Below are 27,614 nucleotides of genomic sequence, written 5' to 3'. Positions count from 1 at the left end.
AAGGACCAAGACTCCGGCCTTGCAGCATTACAAAATTGGAGTTCTGGAATAAGAAGAGGAATGAACACAGGAGACTGAGAAGGAGTGAACAGTGAGAAAGGAAGTAAAGAATATGGTGTCCTGGAGGCTCAGATGTAGAGAACAATCAGCTTTGTCCAAAAATGCTGACAGATCAGAAATGTGCTATAGACTAAGAATTAATCATTTTGTGATAGAGAAATCATTTTTAATCTCGACAAAAAACAAATTTGGTGAAGAGTTGGAGGAAAATCAACAATGGAGTAAGCCTGAGGTAGAATTGGGCAGGGGGAATTAGAAAAGGAAGTATAGACAACATTTTTGAAGAGTTTTGCTGCAAAGTGGATGAAAGAAATGGGACAATAAATACTGCAGAACTGGTGCAGTCATGAAAAGGTATTTGAAATTGACAGACATATTAGCATAATATTATATTGATGAGAGAAAGAGAGAGGGAGAGAGAGGGGAGGGAGAAGGGCAGAGGTGAGGGGGAGAGAGAGGGAGGGTGAGAGAAAGAGCGAGACAGAGAGAGAGACACACACACACAATGGTATATGGTATAATAGAGAAGAGTAAAAAACTGCCACAGGAAAGTAAGTAAAGGTAGGATCTGGAGAACAAATAGAACAAATAGGGATGGAGTTTGGGGACATGAAAGGATAGTGTATATCTGTGATGCCAGGTAGGGAGGCAGATTATGTGAGTGCAGATAGATGGTAGGGGAGATAGGTGGGTGTAGCTGGTGTTGGAGGTCTATGGAGGTTCTCTTCTGATGCTTAAATTTTGTCAAAGAAATGTGAAGGAGCATGATTGGCTCAGAGTGAATTTTGGGGTGAGACTGTTAGAGATTTAAGAACAGAATAAAAAAGGTATGATATAGTCATCTGGAGGGAGGAAGAGTAAATAGGCTAATGAAGTAGAAAGTGATCACATAGGTTGATTAAGGACATATTGTGAACGTGCAGCATTAAATGTGCACTTGAGATTCACAGTCATGAAATTAAAATGAGAAGAGTCAGCACAATTGAGAGATTTTTCTCTTAACTGTGGATGTAGGACCAGAATAAGTATAGAACTGAATTTAACAAGGATTATGCTTTTGCCAAGAAAGTACAATAAAGTGTGAAGGGGGGGGGATTCAAGGGTATAAGCAAGGTGCTGATTATGTTAAACCATGGAATTCAAGCTAAATAAAAAGGAGAGAGGAGGTATGAAGATATGGGGATGGTGAAAAGTTACAAAATCGATGGATTAGAGATCCCAATGTGTTCTAAGTATTTTGGAATCTGTATTATTACAGGAAATGAGATAGAATGATAGAAAGTGGGGGTCAGTGAATGTGAGTTATAAACTGAGATGACAAAGAAATTGATGTTATTGGCATTGACGAGAACTGGGGTGTGACCATGGCAGGTGGTAATTGTGGAAGTGTAGAAGACAAGATCGTTGTAGGAGAGGAATTGATGGAAATGAGAGACTAAGGTGGAAAGGAGGCAACAGCATAAACCTTGAACCCACAAGAATATACGAGGAGCAATGTTGGAGATTGATAATGAGCTACAAGCTAAGTCATGGAAAAATATAAGGGAGAGACATAAAAATGTGAGGGAAACACATGCAGCAAAAATGATAGATTGTGGATGATGTAAATGAATGCTATGAGATTTAAAGCAGGCTTTTTTTTTAGGAAGTAGGGAGGAAGAATAGCCTGAGAGCAACAATGAACAGTGAAGATGTCTACTTCACTGTTGTAGCAACAACAGACACCACTGGTGAAAGATGTAGGGGAGTTAGGGGCCTCAAGGAGGAATGAGGTCTTCTGGAGACAAGTGTGGAGAGAACATTCTGAAAAGAGGTGGAGGGTAACAGGGATTTCTCTAATGTGTTTCAGAGGGCCCAGTAGAAGGGATTTGGGGGTAGCCAAGGGGTGGGAGAAGTGGATGAAGAGGCTAGCATACAGTGAGTGAGACTTGTCCCCTGCATCTGGGACTTCTTGGGGGTGAATAAATGTATAAAAAGACCTAAAAATTTGAAGGGATTAGTGCTACGGCTGGCCAGGTTGCGATTTGGGTGGCGTTGGGCAGGAAGAAACCTTAAGTGATGCCCTAGTCCTGGTGGTGCAGTTGAAGAGGTTGGGAAAGATGGATTTGGAGTTCTAGTGGGGGCAGACCCACTCCTGACTGCAGGCTCATAGTCACGAACATGCAGGTGTTGTAAGTGGTATATCTAGAGAGGACTTCCCAGCTTCAATTTGGGCCTCCACTGGGTAGGGGACAAGTTTACTGACAGTGTTCCCATTCCTACTCGAACCCCAGGGTGCAGTTGTGAAACTCTGGGGAAAATCCGTTGTTACTCAGAACATGTGGGCCTCTGAAAATGAGTCTGGAAAGCCAAGGAAGCTTGATCTTAGACCCATGTGCATGCATCTTCCCAGCCTGTTATTGTTGAATAAGTGATCTATGGAATGACTTCCTTCCTTCCTTCCTTCCTTTCTCTTTCTCTTTTTCTTTCTCTCTTTTTCTCTTTCTCTCTTTCTTTCTTTTGAGAGACAGAGACAGAGGGTGCAAGTGAGCAAGGGGCAGAGAGAGATCATAACCTGAACCGAAGTCAGATGCTTAATGACTGAGCCACCCAGGTGCCCTATGGAATGGCTTTTTTGAAATTTGTGGGGCACGTGGGTGGCTCAGTTGGTTAAGCTACTGACTTCAGCTCAGATCATGATCTCACGGCTCGTGAGTTCGAGCCCGTGTTGGGCTCTGTGCTGACAGCTCAGTCTGGAGCCTGCTTCAGATTCTGTCTCTCTCTGCCCCTCCCCTGCTCATGCTCACTCTCCCTCTCTCTCTTTCTCTTTCTCTCTCTCAAAAATAAATAAACATTAAATTTTTTTTTTAAATTGTTAAGTCTCTTGGTATCCACAATTAAAAAACAAACAAACAAACCCCAAACTACTATTGTATTTAAGATGCATGGAGAAAGCCACTTTGGGGACCCTTGCCCCCTGGTGCTGCTTCTTTCTTCCTGGGCTAGGGCCATGTGGAGATGATCAGCAGCATCCATGCTCAGCAGCATGGGTATGCAGCCTGGAGATGCTCAGCAGCATGGATAAACTCAGCTCCATGTTCATGAACTTTTTTTGAAATGGAGGCAGGAGAGGTGGCATGTACATATTTTCCTGGGTATTGAAAGAGTGTTTCTCTGCTAAAAAGATGGGTAGTGAAATAGAAATGTGATTTCCTGGCTTCTTTCTCTACTTTAACAGTACGAAGCCTAACCAAAGAAAAACTCTTAGGAAGTTACATTTGCTCCTGCTCTGTGTTCCCAGCTCTATTCTGGTGTGTGTGTGTGTGTTTTAAACTCCTTTCCCAAATCACATATAGTTTATTTCAACTGTGTGTATTGTCTCAACCCCATCCTGTAACTATCGAAAATGCTGAACAATGCAGAGTTGTATTTAATTGTTGATTTAATTTTGTCTTATAATGTATTTAATAAAGCTTTTATTCTGTATGCATTTTACTACATCTGATATAAGCCATGCAAAATATTCCAGCTATTAGATATAAAGTATTAACATTCTTTTTTTAAAAAAGTTATCTCTCCACCTAACGTTGGGCTCAAACTCACGACCCTGAGATCAAGAGTCACATGCTTTAGTGACTAAGCCAGCCAGGAGCCATTTACCATCCTTTTTATACTTGATATTTAAGCGTTTCTTGAAGCATATAGTAATTTTCCATAATATTTCTAAATACTGGTGTTTTGAGTCTGGCTTCACATATTATCAAATGCTAGATCTTAGTTATCTTGGGAATGACTACAACATAATGATCAAATACATATTTTTGTACTTAGGTTTAAAAACACTTTTCTAATGATGTATATACACTATCCCTTTTGACTTTTGGAAAAAGTAATGTTGTGATAAAAGGACCTTTCATGGTTTTTCACATTTATTTCTCACATTCCTCTAAGTTGGGCTATGTTTTTCAACCTCAGCTGACATCGTTTCTCGGCCTTTTGGCCAAGATCAAGTGTAGTATCTGTTCTTATCAGCTGACAGAGGGAGAAACTGAAGAATTCAGCAATTAAATAATTCTCCCACGTTCACTGAATTATTTACCCAATGTTGAAGAAGTAGGAAAACAGATTTGAGCTCAAAAGACAAACCCAAAAGCCTCAGTGACTCACCGGTGCAACACTCCTGCTCATCCTCAAACTAATACAAGTAGTTTGTTATTTGCATTTTAATTTAATTCTGTTCATGTAATACTAATGAAAGGTGTTGTGTAATACTAATTAAAAGGCACGGTGTACACTTTATTTGTCAGGCCCTGCGGTATATGGATTATCATATGTAAGACTCCTTTAAGCCTCGCTGCACTATAATGTGAGGATAATTGCCATTGTATAAGAGCAAAAACAATTTATCTGTCCAAAGACACATTCTTGTTAAGTGGGATAGCTGGGCGTCAAATACAGTCAGACTCCAGATCCCGCAATATTAGTTGAGAGTTCAAATATTTCAGCGAAAATCCAGGTTGTAACAAATGTATTTTTTCCAGGTATAATGTCTGAAATTTTATAGTCTCTATGGACAGTTATATAACTTAGGCACAATAGCTTTAGAGCAATCCAATCGGTCAACTGTCAGTTTCTTAAATTCAAAAGAAGTTTTTGGTGCTTTTGTGCAAAATTCTAAAGTTAAAATAAAATGCCTAATTTGCACAAAGGCACCAGAACATTCCCTGTTTTCTCCATTAGTTTTATCCCAGTGAACATTGTACTATTCCTAAATATTTGATGAAGGCGATGAAGTGAATTAGTCCTCCAGATTGTGAAGGCTTGTGGAGTTATGCCCTTTTGGAAGCATTTTTTTGTCCTAGGAATGTCAAAGCTGGCAACTTTTTGATGGCAGTTTGTTTCTCCATCTGTCCCATACATTTAGAACAGTTGTGAAGTGAAGAATGGATTTCATACCATGCAAGTAGGTATGAAATCCTTTTACATGTTGCCAATCTGATTTCTCTAGGGAGAAGTCACCTGCGTGTTGGGCTTCTCTGACTGCCCAGGTGGAATGGTTACATTTTTTGACAAATCTTAAGAAAGCTTAAAAGTGACAGAGAAATAAATTCTAAATATTGGTGTTTGTGTTATTAGTTGGGGTAGATTAGACTATGCTCTGGTGACAAATATACTTAGTGGCTTGACATACAAAGTCTGTTGCAGGTGCCACAGCAGGGCAACTTCCTTTCAGACTGCACCTTGCGCATCCAGAATGACAGAGCACAAAACTCCCAGGGCATGTGAGTGCCAGAGGGTTAAGCAGAAGCTATTTATGCCTTACACCGGAAGTGATATAGGCCACTTCTCACAGTCCCCTGTGAGGTCACAAGTTCCCATCTAATATATGAAAGCAGGAAGCAGCAAGTAAGAGAGGATAACTTGATGTGGGTGAGCAATCTCACTATAGTAATCTCTACTATAGCTCACAGCCCTCCTTGTTCAAAACATTTACCTTTCAATATTCTAGCCTTTTTGATGATGCAGATTATACAATCTGATATATCATCCAGATAAGTAATGTAGCTTTGAGTTGTTTAATAATTTATTTTGAAAGAGAAATCAAATTTACCACTTTTGGGGAATTCATTTATCCAAATTTTTGCCTTTTATGTTTGAAAAGATTATTTATGTAATATTGTAATATGAAAAATTAACGTTGCATAATTTTCATAAGCAAGAGGTAACTAGAAGATGTATACATTCCTAGTTTTCCCTAAAATATTGTCATCTCTAACATGGGAAGCATTTTAGGAATTTTAAGGGCCTCTGAACAAGCTATGTGTTTCTGGCTGAGTGACTTAACCTCCCAAAGACATATGTCCTTAAATGGATGCAGGGAAAGTGGCAATATCTATTAGAAAGTTGTAGTTATTGAGAAAATTTGTGTAAAACCCTAAATGTGAGACAGGAAAACCATCAAAATCCTAGGGGAGAATATAGACAGTAACCTCTGTGATATCAGCTGCAGCAACTTCTTACTAGACATGTCTCTGGAGGAAAGGGAAACAAAAGCAAAAATACACTGTTGGGACTTCATCAAGATGAAAAGCTTCTGCACAGCAAATGAAACAATCAACAAAACTAAACAGCAATATTTAGAAAGGGAGAAGATATTTTCAAATGACAAATCTATGATAAAGGGTTAGTATCCAAAATCCATAAGGAACTTATCAAACTCAACACCTAAAAACCCCAAATAATCCAGTTAAGGAATGGGCAGAAGACATGAATGGACATTTTTCCAAAGAAGATATCCAGATGGCTACCAGAACATGGTAAAATAGAACAAAAATAGAACATGAAAATATGCTCAACATAACTCACCATCAGGGAAATACAAACCAAAACTACAATGAGCTATCACCTCATACCTGTCAGAGTGGCTAAAATTAACAACACAGGAAAAACCAAATATTGGCAAGGATGTGCAGAAAGTGGAACCCTCTTCCACTGTTGGTGGGAATGCAAACTGGTACAGCCACTCTGGAAAACCATATGGGGTTTCTCAAAAAGTTAAAAATAGAACTACCCCAGCAATTGTACTACCAGGCATTTACTCAAATGATACAAAAATACTGATTCAAAGGGATACATGCACCTTGATGTTTATAGCAGTATATCAACAATAGCCAAATTATGGATGAATAAATGGAAAAGGAAGGTGTGGATCAGCTGATGAATGGCTAAAGAAGGTATTATATATATATATGAATATATATATTTATAGGAATATTATATACAGGAATATTATTTATATTATATTATTATAATATAATATATTATATTATAATATACTAGTATATTATATTATACTATATTAATAGTACATTATAATATACTATTATATTATAATATTATCATCAGAAAGAATAAAATCTTGGGACGCCTGGGTGGCTCAGTCGGTTGAGCATCTGACTTCATCTCAGGTCATGATCTCGAGGATCGTGAGTTCGAACCCCACGTTGGGCTCTGGGCTGACAGCTTGGAGCCTGGAGCCTGCTTCGGATTCTGTGTATCCCTCTCTTCCTGCCTCTTCCCTGTTCATGCTGTCTTTCTGTCTCTCAAAAATAAACGTAATTTTTTTTTAAAAAAGAATAAAACTTTCCATTTGCAATGATGTGGATGGAGCTAGAGTGTGTTATGTTAAGCCAAATAAGTCAGAAAGACAAATACCACGCGATTTCACTCATATATGGAATTTAAGAAATGAAACAGATGAACATAAGGGGGGGAAAAGTGAGGCAAACCATAAAACAGACTCTTAACTATAGAGAACAGGGTTGCTGGAGGTGAGGTGAGCAGGGGGATGGGATAAAGGGGTGACAGGTATTAAGAAGGGCATTTGTGATGAGCACTGAGAGTTACATGTAAGTGATGAATCACCAAATTCTACTCCTGAAACTAATATTACACTATATGCTAACTAACTAACTGGAATCTAAATAAAACTTAAATGAAAGAAAGAAAGAAAGAAAGAAAGAAAGAAAGAAAGAAAGAAAGAAAGGAAGGAAGGAAGGAAGAAAGAAAGAAAGAAAAAGACAGAAAAGGCATAATACTTTTAAAAACTACAATAGCTTGTGGCATTTACTGAACCTCAGTGAAGTTAACTAGTACTATACAGAGCTGAAAAAGTGATAATTGTGTCTATCAATCTTGACCCAAAACCAGGTTTATACATCCATTTGTTATCTACAGATTTCCCAAATGCTAAAAATGCTACTAAAGATTTTCCATAAATAATTGTTAACATACTTTGGGAGCCAAAATGAAAACTTATTCTAGCACATCTTATTCTGATAGTTTGTTTTTAATGTCTTTGATGATTTCTCCTGCTCTTATTCTCTGGTTTTTAACATTAAAGCTCTTTTTGTGTACTTAATTTCCACAGAGAAGGTATAAATCCAGGAATGTATAAATTAAGTATGATTGTTGTAGACCTATAAAATTAAAAAAATAAGAAATGTTATGTAGTTTTCAGAACTCTTTTTTTAATGTTTATTTATTTTGAGAGAGAGAGAGAGAGAGAGGGCGCATGTGTGCAAGTGAGGGGAAGGGCAGTGAGAGGGAGAAAAGAATCCCAAGCAGGCTCCACTCTCAGCACAGAGCCCAACGCAGGGCTCCATCCCATGAACCATGAGATCATGACCTGAAAGGAAATCAAGAGTGATACTCTTAACAGACTGAGCTACCCAGGCACCCCTTCAGTACTCTTAACTTCATGGTTAGGGTTGTATTATGGGTTGAGTTGTGCCTTTCTCAAAACTGATATTTGGAGTTTCTATCCCCAATACCTTAGAATGTGATTTTATTTGGAAATAGTCATTGCAGATGTAATTAGATGTGTTAGGAAGAGATCATACTAGAGTAGGGTGGGCTCCTAATACAATATGACTGATGTCCTTATAAAAAGAGGAAATTTTGACACAAGGACATGTACAGATTGGAGATGATGTAAAGACTCAGGAGAATACTATCTACACGCCAAGAGATGACTTACGTCACCACCCTCAGAAGGAACCGATCCTACCAACATCTCAGTCTTAGACTTCTGGGCTCCAGAACTGTGAAAGAATAAATTTCTTTTATTTAAGCCATCCAATTTGTGGTACTTTGTTATGGTAGCCCTAGAAAACATACACAGGTTGTCATACATTTCAATCTTACATATATTTTAAACTCCATTAGAAATTATTAATATTGATATACATTTCCAGGACCTTATGAGAAAATCTTGCAGTACCAGGTATAATCTGAGATATCCTTCCTCAGCTGCATAACTTGCCCAGATAATATTAAATTATAAAACTCTTTTTTTTATTTTAGAGAGAGAGAGAGCACAAATGAGATAGAGGGGCAGTGGGAGAGAGAGAGAGAGGGACAGAAAGAGAGAGAGGGAGGGAGGGAGGGAGGGAGGGAGGGAGGGAGGGGGAGTCTTAAGCAGGCTCCATGCTGAATGTGGAGCCTGTTGCAAGGCTTGATCCCACAACCCTGGGATCATGCCCTGAGCCCAAATCAAGAGTAGTACATCCAACCGACTGAGCCACCCTCATGCCTCTAAATAAAACTCTTAAACTATATGACTGGCTTAGTAAAAATGTATTTTTTAATGTTTACTTATTTTTGGGAAAGAGAGAGACAGTGTGCAAGTCGGGGAGAAGAGGGAGACACAGAATCCGAAGCAGGCTCCAGGCTCTGAGCTGAGCTGGGCACAGAGCCCAATGCGAGGCTCAAACCCACAAACCATGAGATCATGACCTGAACCAAAGTCGGATGCTTAATCAACTGAGCCACCCAGGTGCCCCATAAATGTATTTTTTTTAATAGAGGGAGTTTCTTGTCTCCAACTGTCCTAGGGCATTATGTTTTGCAAACTAATCTGTGCTCTTAAAGTTCACTTGTGTGGAAGATGTGTACATCTTTGCACTCTGCTGCATGGGTGGTCAGCAAAGAGTAATTGCTCATCCACAAACTAGCTGGAGATATAAATGTCTTTTGTTGGCGGTGGGAGGTTTTGTAATGTCAAAGGATCTTTCAATGGATTTAATTTATGTAAACTAAATTTAGATATATCTCTAGCTTTTGGACATCAGAGGGCAGAAGGACATGTGGTACAATAAATAGATGTCTCTTTTGGGCTATATAACAATATCTTAACTCTTTAGAATTTAGTGTCTATAAACTGTTGATACTGTGGCTCTAAACCTGAACTTTAAACACAAATGAAATTTCTCTTTTTAGTTTGCTCCTGTCCTCCTCTCTTCCACTTTTCTCCCATTTATATTGTGGCAATGAACACTTGATGTCATAAAATATCCCCCTAGGAGCAATTGAATGTGTGTCTAACTGGGAAGAGAATGTGTAGACTCTAAATCAAGATTCTTTATTTTACCCAGGAGGAGCTACTGTAATGTTTGTGAGGCCAGAGTACACAAGGCAGAGATCAAACTTGGGAGCAAACCTCTCATCATTACCTTTGTGATTGCCAATTTGAATCTTTCCTCTTTTTTTTTTTTTAATGTGTGACTTTAATCTTCTCAATTTAGTGTCCTCAGGTGGAATCCTACAAGTATAATTTTTTTTATATAAAATGACCGGTTGAAAAAGAAAAATCGTAATGGTACTCATTGGTCCTGATGAGCAGAATTTGATAACCTCCTTCACCTGCCAACCCTAGCTTAATGTCACAAGTGCTATGTCGTCAAATTGTTATATATTCACTTTGACCTTATACATACCAACTGTGTCTTATTTATTTTGGATATTGTTTTTCATCTCCAAGAATGGAAATAATTCTATCGTGCACTTGAATGTGCTTGTGTGTTGATGATAAAATTTCCATTGTTTGTGTTGAATAACATCATGTCTTCTCTTTGAGTTCAAACACTGTAAGGAGGAAGCACTTACACATGAACATTATTACTTATTTCTGGGCTAGCTGCTGTCCTGGTCTATATAACATGATTTACCTGTGGTTCATTGTTTTCAAACTTTAAGACAAGATTGTTTTTTGAATTCCATTATGTAAAGTTACTCAATGTCATGATCATAAAAATTATATATATTATAGACACTTTCTATCATAATTATCTTATTTTTTATAAGAATAGATTGAAAATCAGAGAACTGTTCATGGTTGTCAGTTATAAGTAGTGGAGAGTGACCTTGAACTCTGATCTACCTTTCAATACACATTTTACACACATCACCCTATCACTCTGCTTAAAAACTCTACTGTTTCAATCCACTGTTTTCAATTCACCTAACAACTTGGATGAAATATCTGTTGACTATAGTAGTTGGGTTTTGAAATTTTTTTCAATGGTAATGAAAAATTGGCTCTCCTAACTTGAGACAATTTCCCCATTAGTATCCCTTCTGAGTCATTTATAAGATGGTTCAGTTGCCCCTGGGGTTATTCTTGGAAGAAACATTCTCTAATTAATATTCAGTTCTCTAGTTCTGTCACACAAGGCCCAGCACATATATCAGCACATAATAGGCCCTCAGTAAATATTATTTTCTTCTCTGCTTTCTCTTCAGTAATTTAATTTGCCTGTCTTTGTCCCTTTGGTTTAAAACTTTGATTCCTAATATCGTGAAGACAAAGAATACAATTCCTATCCTCTCCATCTTCGTTTTGAAAGTCTATCTTCTTAGGTTTTCTTAAATGTATATATATATCATGCTATGGCCATTTCTCTGGCCTTTTCTTCTCTGTATTCTTAGTATCCTTCTTATGTATAAAATATGTTAGTCCAAGCCTCTTATTGTTTCTTTCCATTATTCTTTGAAAACATCTTCTTTTGGTAAATGTCAAATCTATTAACCTGATCCTGGGCTCCAATTCTATATTTTTCTAACTCTTTGCTTGGCTAATTCTTGTTATCTTGAAATCACCTCAAATTCTCTATGTTAAGACACTTCTTTCCTAACTGTATTTACTTTCAGGTAACTGTCCTACTTCTATTTTTGATATATCTATTCTTTCAGGCCATCAGATCCAACATTTCCTTTGCAGACTCAGTCCCCATCAACTAGAGTTGACTATGATTTGTCTATTTTATTCATTTCTTCTTCTTTCTCACTGCTGCCATTATTTCAGTTCCCAAGCTTTAAATTGCCACTTGGGGGGCGCCTGGGTGGCGCAGTCAGTTAAGCGTCCGACTTCAGCCAGGTCACGATCTCGCGGTCCGTGAGTTCGAGCCCCGCGTCAGGCTCTGGGCTGATGGCTCGGAGCCTGGAGCCTGTTTCCGATTCTGTGTCTCCCTCTCTCTCTGCCCCTCCCCCGTTCATGCTCTGTCTCTCTCTGTCCCCAAAAAAATAAATAAACGTTGAAAAAAAAATTTTTTTAAATAAAAAAATAAATAAATAAAAAATAAATTGCCACTTGGACTATTTTTGCCTTCAGTCTCCTTCCCTATTTGAATTCTTCTGATGTACCACTGGTATTTCTAACCCAAAACTTCCAATGAATACCTTCTTTAGTCAGATATACTTAGTGGTTTTCCATCGTCAAACTGTAAAATACAAATTCTTTAGACTTTCAATAAAGACTCTTGCGATCTGTCCTTAAAATCTATTTGAAACATCAACGTCTACTGTTTCTTTTTACAAATTCCTCAAGCTGATCAAGATCTTATGATCTGAGCGTTGAAAATTTGATTCTATGTGCATATGGAGAGTTAGAATAAATATATATCCTACGTCTATTTACCATAGTAAGACATTCCCTAATATATATTCATTGAGATTTGATGTTGAGGAAATTCAAACTGCCTCAACTTATACTAATATAAGTGATAAATGGCAATAAATTTGGTTGTATTATATTTTCTCTTAATAAACCTGAACTTATTTGCTAATGTACTGTCTGAAAACTTGTTCTATGCTTTTCTATGACCTTTGTGATCAAACTGGAATCCCCCTTAGGTAATTATGGCAACATTAAAAATGTATGATTATTTTTAGGTTCTCAATTTTTTTTTTTAATTTTTTTTCAACGTTTATTTTTGGGACTGAGAGAGACAGAGCATGAACGGGGGAGGGGCAGAGAGAGAGGGAGACACAGAATTGGAAACAGGCTCCAGGCTCTGAGCCATCAGCCCAGAGCCCGATGCGGGGCTCGAACTCACAGACCGCGAGATCGTGACCTGGCTGAAGTCGGACGCTTAACCGACTGCGCCACCCAGGCGCCCCTAGGTTCTCAATTTAATAAGATGCTTGTCTTAATTGCTAAAAGTAATTGTTTTGAAGGTAGCTAAAAACCCTCATTAACCTCGTTAATAGGCTATAAAATCATAATCATGGTGATAAAGAAGTAGCCTTATATAGAGCATGCAAATTCTTACTGTAACTTATAGCACTGAATTCCATGTTTCCCTTGTAATAAAACACTAAGATAAATAGGACAGTTGAGAAAAACAAGTTTATGTTATTTGTTTGAAATTATATAAGTAATGTTAAAGTGAAGATCTGATTCTCTTGAATCAGCTTAAGACCTAGGTGTTTAAGCAATCTCAGCCCCAGACACACAATGCTTGAAAACATTCCATAGCAGGAACATATGGACTGTAGCATCAGATAATTGAGTTGGAAGCCCACACATGGTATTTACTAGCTGTATGTCTTGGGACAAATTAGTCAATGTCTCCAAGCCTCAGCTTTTTAATCTCTAAATGAGAAATATAATAACTCTGTAACATTGATTTTTGGGGGGAGGATGAATGGAAAAACAAAAATTAAGTATCTACTACCATGTCTAACTCATAGTACGTACTCAACAAATAACCTATTATTAGGTAAGGATGGTAATAATAGTCAACAATAAAAATATTTTTGTTCACCCTCTTTTCTTACTTGGAGACAATTTTTTAAAAATCAAGTGACAAAGCAAGGAGAATACTTTATACCTAATTTGAGGTTTTTAAGACCACCTCTTTTTAATGCTTTAATCCTTCAGATTTCTGGAGTGGAAAGGAGAGAGTTTGGTCTGATATTCCCATGCACACAGGCATCATGAGACTATGAGTGTCTACAGTCTTGGCTCAGAGGGGTACATTTGAAAAAAAAAAACTTATGTAGGCCCCCAGAACTTCTTTTCCTTCTGCAACTTTTCATTTATTTCCAGATGGCCTCCCTCCCATCAATATAACAACTCATATTTCAAATCTTCATCCAAGATGGAAGAAGGAGTAAACTTTATGTCCAACTTCCCCTCAGTGGGTTTATAACATCTTCTGTGAGGCATCAGAGACCAATGACACACAGGACATCTGTAGACTTGGGAGAGTTTTAGATGGACCCAGCATATACACAGCAACTGGATACTAACAGAAACAGCAAGAATACATGTGAACGCATTTCAGATCCTGTGTTAATTACATTTCCTTTTAATCTATAGAACAATCTTATTAGGTAGGTGTACAATGATATATAATCCAAATGTTACAAAAGAGGAAACTGAAACACAGAGAGACAAAAGAACTTGCTCAGAGTCACAGAGCTGAAGTAGTAGTCAAATTGAGTATGTCTGATTATAAAGCTCTTTCATTAAAAGTCTGCTATTATTCTGCTAAGTAGGGCACAGCTTTGGTGTTTAGCTTGGGTTCTCCAATGTGTTTGGCTTTATTCAATCTTAAAAAAATAATAAAAATACATAAATCTTGGGGTGCCTGGGTGGCTCAGTTAGTTAAATGTTGGACTCTTGATTTCAGCTCAGATCAAGTCCCACATCAGGCTCTGCACTGATAGTGTGGAGGGATCCTGCTTGGGATTTTCTCTCTCCCTCTCCTTCTGCCCCTCCCCCTCCTTGCCCCTGTGCATGTTTACTGTCTCCTCTCTCTCTCTCTCTCTCTCTCTCTCAAAATAAATAAACATACAAAAATAGATAAATCTTACATAAAGACTAAGAGAAAGGTGAAGCTAAACTCTACTAAACAACAAAGATGTACAGTTTATCATCAGGTGACTCTATTTAACAGAAAAATATATGAGCTTTTACTGGGCAAGCATTGTTAGCAGTTTCTGATCCTGGATAATAAAAGGGAAGATGTATCAACATAGTTGTTCTCAGATCTCTATTGAGCAGAGTAAGTGAAAAAGTACAAGATTTCTTCTTAATTTTGGTTGAGGAACCCACTCAATGTGTTCATCGAGTCTTGGATTTTTAGGAAATTTATACCAGAATTATGAAATTAAACCAAGCACCCAATTAGCCTGACTTTTAAAAAAATAACCAGATTCTGCTCACATTTTTGAGCATATCTTTGTAAATAGGTGCTATAGAAGTAGTTTTAATTTTTTTTAATATTTATTTATTTTTGAGAGAGAGAGAGAGGAAAGTGCAAGCGGGGGAGGGGCAGAGTGAGAGGGAGACACAGATTCTGAAGTAGGCTCCAGGCTCTGAGCAGTCAGCACAGAGCCTTACACGGGGTTGGAACCCATGAACCATGAGGTCATGACCTGACGAAGTAGGATGCTTAATGGACTGAGCTACGCAGGTGCCCCAGAAGTTTTATCTAATACTTAATTCTAACAAAAATAATAATAGCAAGAAGATTTATATTCATGAAGAAATGATGACACTTCCTCAAACAGTTTAAACTTCTTAAACTCTAAAGACAGTTTTAGCATCAAATGCACTGGCTAAAAAACCAGAAAAATAAAATTACAATGTAATTTACACAGTAACTGCAATAGACATAAAGCTGTTTTTTTGAATATCAGTGGCAGAAAAATTTTGGTTACCTTTCTTGCAAAAAGTTCTTCAAGTCTTGGGGTGCCTGGGTGACTCAGTCGGTTAAGTGGCCTACTCTTGGTTTCAACTCAGGTCATGATCTCACGGTTCATGAGTTTGAGCACTGCATCGGGCTCTGCACTGACAGTGGGATCCTGCTTGGGATTCTCTCTCTCTCCCTCTCTCTCTACCTGTCCTGTTCTCTCTCTCTCTCTCTCTCTCTCTCTCTCTCTCTCTCAAAATAAATAAATAAAACTTAGGGAAAAAAGTCATTCACATCTCTACTTCTGTTGTTAATACACCTTCCAAACCATACTACAGTCAAAATAATTTTTACAATGACTCATTTGACCACATTTGGTTTGAGCTCTCTGTTGATTCTCCCGTGCACATAGACAACTTAGCCTGGCATTCAAGATCCTACATAATATCTTAGTAATCCACTTACTCAGCTTTCCTCTTACCTAAGCAGGCACCAGCCAGCATTGTTTTCTTTTCTTTAAATATTACATATAGTCTAATTTCATCTTCATTCATCTTTATTTCCTTCCAGATTTCTTTAACTGTTGTCTGTATATCTAAACCCTATTATTTACTCAAGGACCAGTCCACATCTCATCTTTTTAAAATTTCTTTTGTGCTCAACACAAATTTTTCTCTTCCTGCTCAGAATTAGCCAACTTTGTTTTTTATATTACTTAATGTTTATCAGTCTCATGCTATTTTGTAACTTATAATATATTCAATTCTTCTCTGTATATATTGCCAGTTCAAGAGCATGGTGACTATGTATGGTTAATTATAACTAAAAAACAATAAATGATAGAATAATTTATTTTCAGTCTCTGAACAAGGCTTTTTGAGGGGTTTTTAATTTTGATGCAATCTGAATAACTAATTTTTTTAGTGAATTACATTTTTAGTGTCTTATCTAAGAAATTTGTACTTCACCAAAGCCACAAATATTTTGCCAATGTTTTTAAGAAGTTTGGCTTTTACTTTTATGTTTTATGATCTGTTTTAAGATAATTTTTGTATTAATATTGAAACCCATTTTTTGCATGTGAATATCTAGTTGTTCTAATATAATTTGTTGATAAGATTATCCTTTCTTCACTAAACTGCTTTGCATCTTTTTCAAAATCAGTTGGAGAACTGACTTTTGGGTAAATCTGTTTTTGGACTTTATATTCTGTTTCATTACTCTATTTGTCCATCTTGTTGAATACCACACTACACACTAGCTAGGTTACAGTTGCTTAAATAACTATTGAAATCAGCTAGTTTTAATTGTTTAACTTTGTTCTTCCTTTTCAGGGTTGTTTTGATTCTTTCTTTGTGTTTCCAAATGGATTTTGAAAAATTTATCCATTTATATTAAAAACCTGACTGGGGTTTTGATTGAGATTATATTAAATCTGTAGATGAATTTGGAAAGAATTGACATTTTAATAATACTGAGTCTTCTGAACCATGAGCCTAGGACATTTCTCTATTTATGACCTGATTAATTTCTGTCAGCAATATTTTATAATTTTCACTGCATAAATTTTTCATGACTTCTGTCAAAATCATCCCTACTTTCAGGGGTGCCTGGGTGGCTCAGTACGTTAAGCATCCGACTTTGGCTCCAGTTATGATCTTGCAGTTTGCAAGTTTGAGCCCCGTGTCAGGCTCTGTGATGACAGCTCAGAGCCTGGAGCCTGCTTTGGATTCTGTGTCTCCCTCTCTCTATGCCCCTCCCCCACTCATTCTTTGTCTCTCTCTCTCTCTGTCTCTTTCTCAAAAATAAATAAAAAATGTAAAGAAAAATCATCCCTACTTTCATATTTTGGCTGCTACTGTAAATGGTATTAGTTATTAATTTTAATTATGATTATTTATTGATATTATAGAAAGACAATTGACTTTTGCCTATAGATCTTGTGCCTCATTTAATAAAACTTTGTAAATTCACCTATTCTGGTAGCACTTTTGTAGATTGCTTTGGATGTTCTATATACACATTCAGGTCATGTATGAGTAGTAACAGTTGTACTTCCTTTCCAATCTGGCTGATAATTTTTCTTGCTTCCTTTCACTTGTTAGACACTTCAGTCCAACGTTAAATAGGAGAGACTGAAATAAATAAATAAATAAATAAATAAATAAATAAATAAATAAATAAATAAGAGAGAATGGATATCCCTGTCTTGTTCCTGAACTTAGGAGCAAAGCATTTGTATTTTACCATTAAGTATAATGAACCTATAAAATTTCCTCATAGTTGCCCTTTTTAAGTTAAAAAGTTTCTTCCTGTTTCTACTTTTATGAATTTTGTATCTGGAATAGATACTGGATTTTGCCAAATACTTTTTCTGTACTCATTGAGATGATTCTATTTCAGATTTGTTTTAGTTTTGTTTTCTTGTCAATATGGTAAATTGTACTGACTGATTTCCAATCTTTTTTTTTTTTTTTAATTTACATCCAAATTAGTTAGCATATAGTGCAATAATGATTTCAGGAGTAGATTCCTTGGTGCGCCTTACATGTTTAGCCCATCGCCCCTCCACAACCCCTCCCATAACCCTCAGTTTGTTCTCCATATTTATGAGTCTCTTCTGTTTTGTCCCCCTCCCTGTTTTTATATAATTTTTGTTTCCCTTCCCTTATGTTCATCTGTTTTGTCTCTTAAAGTCCTCATATGAGTGAAGTCATGTAATTTTTGTCTTTGACTAATTTCATAGCATAATACCCTCCAGTTCCATCCACGTAGTTGCAAATGGCAAGATTTCATTATTTTTGATTGCCGAGTAATACTCCATTGTGTATGTATGTGTGTGTGTGTGTGTGTGTATATATACACACACACACACACACACACCACATTTTCTTTATCCATTCATCCATCAATGGACATTCGGGCTCTTTCCATACTTTGGCTATTGTTGATAGTGCTGCTATAAACATGGGGGTGCATGTGCCCCTTTGAAACACACACCTGTATCCCTTGGATAAATGCCTAGTAGTGCAATTGCTGGGCCGTGGGCTAGTTCTATTTTTAGTTTTTTGAGAAACCTCCATACTGTTTTTCAGAGTGGCTGCACCAGCTTGCATTCCCACTAACAATGCAGCAGAGGTCCTCTTTCTCTGCGTCCTCGCCAACATCTGTTGTTGCCTGAGTTGTTAATGTTAGCCATTGTGATGGTGTAAGGTGGTATCTCATTGTGGTTTTGATTTGTGTTTCCCTGATGATGAGTGATGAGCATTTTTTCATGTGTCAGTTGACCATCTGGATGTCCTCTTTGGAGAAGTGTCTATTCAGGTCTTTTGCCCATTTCTTCACTGGATTATTTGTTTTTTGGGTGTTGAGTTTGATAAGCTCTTTATAGATTTTTGATACTAACCCTTTATCTGATATGTCGTTTGCAAATATCTTCTCCCATTCCATTGGTTGCCTTTTAGTTTTGCTGATTATTTCCTTCACTGTGCAGAAGCTTTTTATTTTGATGAGGTCCCAGTAGTTCATTTTTGATTTTGTTACCCTTGCCTCTGGAGACGTGTTGAGTAAGAAGTTGCTGCGGGCAAGATCAAAGAGGTTTTTGCCTGTTTTCTCCTCGAGGATTTTGATGGCTTCCTGTCTTACATTGAGGTCTTTCATCCATTTTGAGTTTATTTTTGTGCATGGTATAAGAAAGTGGTCCAGGTTCATTCTTCTGCATGCCGCTGTCCAGTTTTCCCAGCACCACTTGCTGAAGAGACTGTCTTTATTCCATTGGATGTTCTTTTCTGCTTTGTCAAAGATTAGTTGCCCATACGTTTGTGGGTCCATTTCTGGGTTCTCTATTCTATTCCATTGATCTGAGTGTCTGTTCTTGTGCCGGTACCATAGTGTCTGGATGATTACAGCTTTGTAGTATAGCCTGAAGTCTGGCATTGTGATGCCTCCTGCTTTGGTTTTCTTTTTCAAGATTGCTTTGGCTGTTCAGGGTCTTTTCTGGTTCCATACAAATTTTAGGATTATTTGTTATAGCTCTGTGAAGAATGCTGGTGTTACTTTGATAGGGATTGCATTGAATACGTAGATTGCTTTGGGTAGTATTGACATTTTAACAATATTACTTCTTCCTATCCAGGAGTATAGAATCTTTTTCCATTTCTTCGTGTCTTCTTAAATTTCTTGCATCAGCTTTCTATAGTTTTCAGTGTACAGATTTTTCACCTCTTTGGTTAGACTTATTCCTAGGTATTTTATGGTTTTTGGTGCAACTGTAAATGGGATCGATTCCTTGATTTCTCTTTCTGTCACTTCATTGTTGGTGTATACGAATGCAACCGATTTCTGTGTGTTGATTTTATATCTTGCAACTTTGCTGAATTCATGAATCAAGTCTAACAGTTTTTGGTGGAATATTTTGGGTTTTCCATATAGAGTATCATGTCATCTGCGAAGAGTGAAAGTTTGACCTCCTCCTGGCCAATTTGGATGCCTTTTATTTCTTTGTGTTATCTGATTGCAGAGGCTAAGGCTTCCAATACTATGTTGAATAACAGTGGCGAGAGTGTACATCCCTGTCTTGTTCCTGACCTTAGGGGGAAATTTGTCAGTTTTTCTCCATTGAGGATGATATTAGCGTTGGGTGGTTCATATATGGCTTTTATGATCTTGAGGTATGCTCCTTCTATCCCTACTTTCTTGAGGGTTTTTATCAAGAAAGGATGCTGTATTCTGTTAAATGCTTTCTCTGCATCTATTGAGAGGATCATATGGTTCTTGTCCTTTCTTTTATTGATGTGATGAATCACGTTAATTGTTTTGCAGATATTGAACCAGCCCTGCATCCCAGGTATAAATCCCACTTGATCGTGGGGAATAATTTTTTTAATTTATTTTTTATTTTTATTATTTTTTTATTTTATTTATTTTTATTATTTTTTTCAATATATGAAATTTATTGTCAAATTGGCTTCCATACAACACCCAATGCTCATCCCAAAAGGTGCCCTCCTCAATACCCATCACCCACCCTCCCCTCCCTCCACCCCCCCATCAACCCTCAGTTTGTTCTCAGTTTTTAAGAGTCTTTCATGCTTTGGCTCTCTCCCACTCTAACCTCTTGTGTTTTTTTCCTTTCCCTCCCCCATGCGTTCTGTTAAGTTTCTCAGGATCCACATAAGAGTGAAACCATATGGTATCTGTCTTTCTCTGTATGGCTTATTTCACTTAGCATCACACTCTTCAGTTCCATCCATGTTGCTACCAAGGGCTATATTTCATTCTTTCTCATTGCCCTGTAGTACTCCATTGTGTATATAAACCACAATTTCTTTATCCATTCATCAGTTGATGGACATTTAGGCTCTTTCCATAATTTGGCTATTGTTGAGAGTGCTGCTATAAACATTGGGGTACAAGTGCCCCTCTGCATCAGCACTCCTGTATCCCTTGGGTCAATTCCTAGCAGTGCTATTGCTGGGTCATAGGTAGGTCTATTTTTAATTTTCTGAGGAACCTCCACACTGTTTTCCAGAGTGGCTGCACCAATTTGCATTCCCACCAACAGTGCAAGAGGGTTCCCGTTTCTCCACATCCTCTCCAGCATCTATAGTCTCCTGATTTGTTCATTTTGGCCACTCTGACTGGGGTGAGGTGATATCTGAGTGTGGTTTTGATTTGTATTTCCCTGATAAGGAGCGACGTTGAGCATCTTTTCATGTGCCTGTTGGCCATCTGGATGTCTTCTTTAGAGAAGTGTCTATTCATGTTTTCTGCCCATTTCTTCACTGGGTTATTTGTTTTTCAGGTGTGGAGTTTGGTGAGCTCTTTATAGATTTTGGATACTAGCCCTTTGTCCGATATGTCATTTGCAAATATCTTTTCCCATTCCGTTGGTTGCCTTTTAGTTTTGTTGGTTGTTTCCTTTGCTGTGTAGAAGCTTTTTATCTTCATAAGGTCCCAGTAATTCATTTTTGCTTTTAATTCTCTTGCCTTTGGGGATGTGTCGAGTAAGAGATTGCTACGGCTGAGGTCAGAGAGGTCTTTTCCTGCTTTCTCCTCTAGGGTTTTGATGCTTTCCTGTCTCACATTCAGGTCCTTTATTCATTTTGAGTTTATTTTTGTGAATGGTGTGAGAAAGTGGTCTAGTTTCAACCTTCTGCATGTCGCTGTCCAGTTCTCCCAGCACCATTTGTTAAAGAGACTGTCTTTTTTCCATTGGATATTCTTTCCTGCTTTGTCAAAGATTAGTTGGCCATATGTTTGTGGGTCTAGTTCTGGGGTTTCTATTCTATTCCATTGGTCTATGTGTCTGCTTTTGTGCCAAATAATTTGTTTAATGTATTGTTGGATCTGGTTGGCTAATATCTTGTTGAGGATCTTTGCATCCATGTTCATCAGGGAAATTGGTCTATGGTTCTCCTTTTTAGTGGGGTCTTTGTCTGGCTTTGGAATCAAGGTAATGGTAATGCTGGCTTCATAGAAGGAGTTTGAAAGTTTTTCTTCCATTTCTATTTTTTGGAACAGCTTCAAGAGAATAGGTTTTAATTCTTCCTTAAATGTTTGGTAGAATAACCCTGGAAGCCATCTGACCCTGGACTCTTGTTTTTTGGCAGATGTATTTTTTTTATTTTTTTTTTAATGTTCATTTATTTTTGGCAGAGAGAGAGACAGAGCATGAGCAGGGTAGGGGGAGAGAGAGAGGGAGACACAGAATTTGAAGCAGGTTCCAGGCTCTGAGCTGTGAGCACAGAGCCCAATGCAGGGCTCAAACTCACAGACCGCGAGATCATGACCTGAGCTGAAGTCGGACGTTCAACTGCCCGAGTCACCCAGGCACCCCTCAGATTTTTGATTACTAATTTGATTTTCTTACTGGTTATGGGTCTGTTCAAATTTTCTATTTCTTCCTGTTTCAGTTTTGGTAGTATATATGTTTCTAGGAATTTGTCCATTTATTCCAAATTGCACATTTATTGTCATATAATTGCTCATAATAGTCTCCTATTGTTGTTTTTATTTCTGCTGTTTTGGTTGTGATCTCTCCTCTTTCATTCTTGATTTTATTTATTTGGGTCCTTTCCTTTCTCTTTTCTGATTAAACTGGCTAGTGGTTTATCCATTTTGTTAATTCTTTCAAAAAACCAGCTTCTGGTTTCATTGATCTGTTCTACTGGTTTCTTTGGTTTTGATAGCGTTAATTTCTGCTCTTATCTTTATTATTTCCCATCTTCTGCTGCTTTTGGGTTTTATTTGCTGTTCTTTTTCCAGCTCCTTAAGGTGTAAGGTTAGGTTGTGTATCTGAGATCCTTCTTCCTTCTTTAGGAAGGAAGATTGCTATATACTTTCCTCTTATGACCGCCTTTGCTGCACCCCAGAGGTTTTGGGTTGTGGTGTTATCATTTTCATTGACTTCCATATACTTTTTAATTTCTTCTTTAACTGCTTGGTTAGCCCATTCATTCTTTAGTAGGATGTTCTTCAGTCTCCAAGTATTTGTTACCTTTCCAAATTTTTTCTTGTGGTTGATTTCGAGTTTCATAGCATTGTGGTCTGAAAATATGCACCGTATGATCTTGATCTTTTTGTACTTACTTAGGGCTGATTTGTGTCCCAGTATATGGTCTATTGTGGAGAATGTTCCATGTGCACTGGAGAAGAATGTATATTCTGCTGCTTTAGGATGAAATGTTCTGAATATATCTGTTAAGTCCATCTTGTCCAGTGTGTCATTCAAAGCCATTGTTTCCTTGTTGATTTTTTGATTAGATGATCTGTCCATTGCTGTGAGTGGAGTGTTGAAGTCTTGTCACTATTATGGTATTACTAATCAATGAGTTTCTCTATGTCTGTGATTAATTGATTTATATATTTGGGTTCTTTCACATTTGGTGCATAAATGTTTACAATTGTTAGGTCTTCTTGGTGGATAGACCCCTTGATTATGATATAATGTCCTTCTGCCTCTCTTGATACAGTCTTTATTTTAAAGTCTAGATTGTCTGATATAAGTATGGCTACTCCGGCTTTCTTTTGTTGACCATTAGCATGATAGATGGTTCTCCATCCCCTTATTTTCAATCTGAAGGTGTCTTTATGCTTAAAGTGAGTCTCTTGTAAACAGCATATAGGTGGATCTTGTTTCCTTATCCATTCTGTTACCCTGTGTCTTTTGATTGGAGCATTGAGTCCATTGACGTTTAGAGTGAGTACTGAAAGATATGAATTTATTGCCATGATGATGCTTGTAGAGTTGGAGTTTCTGGTGGTGTTCTCTGGTCCTTTCTAATCTTTGTTGCTTTTGATATATGTATATGTATGTATGTGTATATATATATATATATATATATATATATATATATATATTCACCTTTTCTCCACTCAGAGAGTCCCCCTTAAGATTTCTTGCAGGGCTGCTTTAGTGATCACCAACTCTTTTAATTGTTGTTTGTCAGGGGAACTTTTTTTTTAAATTTTTTTAAATGTTTATTTATTTTTGAGACAGAGAGAGACAGAGCATGAACAGGGGAGGGGCAGAGAGAGAGGGAGTCACAGAATCTGAAACGGGCTCCAGGCTCTGAGCTGTCAGCACAGAGCCCAACGTGGGGCTCGAACTCACGGACCGTGAGATCATGACCTGAGCCGAAGTCGGACGCTTAACCGACTGAGCCACCCAGGCGCCCCATTCAGGGGAACTTTTTATCTCTCCTTCCATTTTGAATGACAGCCTTGCTGGATAAAGAATTCTTGGCTGCATATTTTTCTGATTAAGCACATTGAATATATCCTGCCACTCCTTTCTGGCCTGCCGAGTTTCTGTGGATAGGTCTGCTGCAAACCTGATCTGTCTTCCCTTGTAGGTTAGGGACTTTTTTCCCTTGTTGATTTCATGATTCTCTCCTTGCCTGAGTATTTTGTGAATTTGACTATGATATGCCTTGTTGATGGTCGGTTTTTGTTGAATCTAATGGGGGTCCTCTGTGCTTCCTGAATTTTGATGTCTGTGTCTTTCCCCAGGTTAGGAAAATTTTCCACTATGATTTGCTCACATAACCCTTCTACCCCTATTTCTCTCTCTTCGTCTTCTGGGACCCCTGTGATTCTGATGTTATTCCTTTTTAATGAGTCACTGATTTCTCTAATTCTTATATCATGCTCTTGTGCCTTAATCTACCTCTTTTTTTCTGCTTCATTATTCTCTATATGTTTGTCCTCTACATCGCTGATTCTCTGTTCTGCCTCGTCCATCCTTGCCGCTGCTGCATCCATCTGTGATTGCAGCTCAGTTATAGCATTTTTAATTTCATTCTGAGTAGTTTTTACTACTTTTATCTCTGCAGAAATGGATTTTAGTCTATTTTCGACTCCAGCTAGTATTCTTATCATCGTGATTCTAAATTCTGGTTCAGAGATCTTGTTGTATCTGTGTTGGTTAAATCCCTGGCTGTCGTTTCTTCATGCTCTTACTTTGCGGTGAATTCCTTTATTTTGTCATTTTTAAGTGAGGAAATGAATTAATGAAGTAGAAAAATTAAAATTAAAAAAAAATTAAAATTAAAAAATATTAAAATTAAACAATTAAACACACACACACAAAAATCTAATAATTGATGCTAGCTCCTAGGTGTGTTTTGGTCTGATGTTGAAAGTGGTTTGACAGATTAGAGAAAAAAAAGGGGGGGGAAGGAAATTGTTTGAGAATTTGAAAAAATGAATATGCTGAAGTGGACTAAAATGAGATGATGGGAGTAAAATAGAGTTTGAAAAAAATTACCCAAAAGTAAAGATATAGTAGGAAAATAATTAAAAAAAAATATTTTAATAGAAATTAAAAACAAAAATGAATTTTTTTCTGTGTTTAAGAAAAAGAAAAGAAACAAAAAAGAAAAGAGAAGAAAAAAAAACTCGTTTGAAAATTTGAAAAAGTGAATACACTGTAGTAGACTAAAAAAAATGGTGGAAGTAAAATAGAATTTGAAAAAATTTACACAAGTGTAAAAAATATAGTAAACAAAATAAAGAAAAATATTTTAAATAAAAATTGAAAATAAAAATGAATTTTTTCTCTTTCTGTATTCAAGAAAAAGAATAATGTAAAAGAAAAAAAAAGAAAGAAAATTGAATAGACAGACCTGCTAACAGATTGAAATGGGACTGAAATTACTTTGTTTTCCCCTAGAAGTCAGACTATGTAGCACTTTATAGTCCATAAACTAAGTAGGCAGTGAGACTTGTGTTCTTGAAGAGTGAGGTTGGCCCAGTTGGGCAGGGCTCAGTGTAACGGCTCTGTTCTCCACTAGATGGTGCTGCTAGCCTACTGGGGTGGATTGTTGCAGTACTTTTAGGTGCGTATGTGCATGCGCGGGAGCAGTGAAAATGGCGTCACCCAGGTACCCAGTCTCTATATGGGAACTCTGTTCTCTCCCATGAGCAATCATGCACCCGTCCTCTGTCTTCAGCTTTCATCTACTCCCCGCTTCTTCACTGCCCATGACCAAGCCCTAGGCAGTACCTCTCTCCCGAGTTTTGTTTCAGATGCGGCTGTTTTCCCCAGCCCCTTCCTTCTGAAGGACTGCGGCTTTGACCTGTTCTGCCCCTCTGTGGGAGGGTCTCACCGAGCAATGGCTGAATGCCGGCTGCACCCAGGAATGTCTGCTGGACCCTGCTGCTGCTGGTGCCCCACGACTGTGGCCAGGTGCCAGCCTACCCCAGAAAAAGTTCACGAGATAGTGTAGCAGCAGTGTTTCAGGGATTATGGAAAATCACAACACACATCTGGGACCAGGCTTCACCCTTAAGGACCTTGTTCTAGCACCAGCGGATGTGGCCATTTTCTGGGATCTTCTGGGACCAGGTGGCTTCAACAGTCTCTACCAAATGTCCTTCCAGCAGTGGAGCTGCTTTTCCCTGTGTGGCCTGAGAACCTCTCTGACCCCACTCTGTTCGTGGGGATTCGCCTTTCCACCAGAGCACCGCCAGGTATCGAGCTGCAGAGTTGCAGACTCTGTGCTCCCCTTGTTTATAGTCTTAGTGGAATTTAAACTCTCTCCTTTCTCCCTTCTCCCTTTTTAGTTTAGTCCCTGCAGCTGTTTCCAATTTTCCACTTTCTCTCCAGCTACTTTTGGGGAGGGGTGCTTTTCCCATATTCTTCCCCCACTCCCAGTCTCCATCCTCTCTCCACTCGCCAAAGCACCTCCCTTCCTGAGCCTTCTCGCTCCCCAAGTTCACTTCTCTGCGCCATGTACCTGCTGAATTCTGTGGCTCAGGTTGTGCAGATTGTTGTGTTAATCCTCCAGTCAGTTTTCTAGGTGTGTAGGATGGTTTAGTGTTGGTCTGGCTGTATTTCATGGACGCAAGACACACAAAAAACTTCCATGCTGTTCCGACATCTTGGCTCCTCAAAGTCAAATTTTTTTTGAGAGAGAGAGTGCAAGCTTGGGAGCGACAGTGAGGGAGAGAGAGAGAGAGAGAGGGAGAGAGAGAGAGAGAGAGAGAGAGAGAGAGAGAGAGAGAGAGAATCCTAAGCAGGCTCTATGCTGTCAACACAAAGTTGGACACAGGATTCGATCTCATAAACCATGAGATCATGACCTGAGCTGAAATCAAGAGTCACATGCTTAACTGAGCCACCCAGATGGCCCTGATTTTAAAATCTTAAATCAACTTTACATTCCTAGGAAAAACCCCGTCTGGTCATGAAGTATTAACTCTTTATATATTGTTATATTTGATTAGTTAAGATTTTATTTAGAAATTTTGCATCTATATTCATGAGGAATACTGGTCAGTGGTTTTCTGATTTGGGTCATGGTAATCCTGGCCTCAAAGAATAGTGAGGAAGTACTACCTAAATTTTCTGCAAGAATTTTTGTAGAATTGGTATTAATTTTTTCTTAATTTTTTTAAATAAAATGTACCAGAGAAACCATGTGCTCTTGGAGTTTCTTTGTGTGAACTTTGTTGTTGTGTTGTTCTTAACCTAAATTTCAGTTACTCTAATAGAGATAATTCTATTATGTTTATCTGTAATTAAGGTTATCTATTTCTTGAGTTAGCTTGAGTGAGCTATGTAAAGTAGCTTGGGTCTTTCAAGGAATTTGTCCATCTTATTTAAGTAATTGTAGTTTTTAGCAAAAAGTTTTCATAATCTCTTAGTATCCTTTAATATATATAGAACCTGTACTGATGTCACCTTTCTCATTCCTGGTATTGTTAATTTGTATTTTCCCTCTTTTTTCCTAATATCTCAGTCTAGGAGTTTATTAATTTCATTGAATTTCTCAAAGAACTAGATTTAGGTTTTAAATAGAAACTATTTAA

At 37.7% G+C, this 27,614-nt stretch overlaps 2 long non-coding RNA genes and 1 pseudogene across 9 annotated transcripts in view; all 3 read left to right on the top strand.

The window, feature by feature from the left end:
* LOC113598785 (uncharacterized) overlaps positions 1–27,614 on the top strand; it is a 603,234-nt gene that overhangs the window by 307,788 nt on the left and 267,832 nt on the right. The window lies entirely within an intron of this gene.
* LOC113599009 (uncharacterized) lies at positions 4,020–4,143 on the top strand (annotated as a pseudogene).
* LOC128315590 (uncharacterized) lies at positions 11,964–14,434 on the top strand. The gene is made up of 2 exons (XR_008298508.1): positions 11,964–12,549; positions 12,781–14,434. It is a non-coding gene; the product is annotated as an uncharacterized LOC128315590 (long non-coding RNA).

Source organism: Acinonyx jubatus, chromosome B2, assembly GCF_027475565.1.
Source record: "Acinonyx jubatus isolate Ajub_Pintada_27869175 chromosome B2, VMU_Ajub_asm_v1.0, whole genome shotgun sequence".
In the NCBI taxonomy this organism is placed as follows: Eukaryota; Metazoa; Chordata; class Mammalia; order Carnivora; family Felidae; genus Acinonyx; species Acinonyx jubatus.
Note: the sequence above shows the minus strand (reverse complement) of the source record. Positions and strands in the feature narration are given on the sequence as shown.